Genomic DNA, 863 nt, shown 5'->3' with positions numbered 1-863 from the left:
GAGTCGTTAATCAAACGATTAAACGCATAAACAAAACAATAAATATGAATTTGTACATTCTGATACATATCTACTTAGAGGTGGCAGTTTTTTTATTTTTTTATTAACCATGCCGCTGCGCTCGTTGCGGCTGCCCTCACCGCGCCGCTGCGGCTGCACTTGTTGCGCTCGCATGCTCACTGCACCGATCAAATTTTAGTAAAGTACACGGATGGTAAGCCAGAGACAACTGAGGTGATGGCACCAAGCAAGAATGACACAGTGCTGAACACTGCTGTTCCCTATTACCCTGCATATACCAAACAAACTTGCGATTAGTTTATGCACAGCTATTCATAATCATTTTATCATGAAATAAGGATACCTGAACAAATGTCTCGCTCGACCAATAGTTTCCCTTGACGCATTATGCAAGGTTCGCTCGGTCCAACAACTCAAGCAAATGTTTTCTATGTTTTTTAGGGGGAAGATGGGTGCTTCTCTCCACAGGGCATACAAGACACAGGTTATTGGCGGCAGTCCGCCAAATTTAACATATAAAGTTTTTTTATATGTTAAATATGGCGAGCTGCCGCCAATAACCTATGTTTTGTATGCCCTGGGAGAGAAGCACACATGTTCCCCCTAAAATGCAAAGAAAACATTTGCTTGAGTTGTTGGACCGAGCGAACCTTGCACAGGCTCAGTTTTTGCATCACAGCCTCAAACACTTTCAGTTCAGATAGATTACACAGGCTCAGTTTTTGCATCACAGCCTCAAAACACTTTTACTTCAGACAGATTAAGAACACAAGCTCAGCTTATGCATCATAGACTCAACACTTTTAGTTCAGACAGATTAAGAACACAAGCTCAGCTTTCGC

The 863-nt window shown here is 42.2% G+C and overlaps 1 long non-coding RNA gene across 1 annotated transcript; it reads right to left on the bottom strand.

The window, feature by feature from the left end:
• On the bottom strand, window positions 1-425 carry LOC118482288. The gene is made up of 2 exons (XR_004868238.1): window positions 365-425; window positions 1-289 (listed from the first exon to the last, which is right to left on the bottom strand). It is a non-coding gene; the product is annotated as an uncharacterized LOC118482288 (long non-coding RNA).
• Window positions 426-863: the final 438 nt, after the last annotated feature.

This window comes from Helianthus annuus, chromosome 9 (genome assembly GCF_002127325.2).
Source record: "Helianthus annuus cultivar XRQ/B chromosome 9, HanXRQr2.0-SUNRISE, whole genome shotgun sequence".
NCBI classification, from domain to species: domain Eukaryota; kingdom Viridiplantae; phylum Streptophyta; class Magnoliopsida; order Asterales; family Asteraceae; genus Helianthus; species Helianthus annuus.
This window is presented reverse-complemented; position numbering and strand designations above follow the sequence as displayed.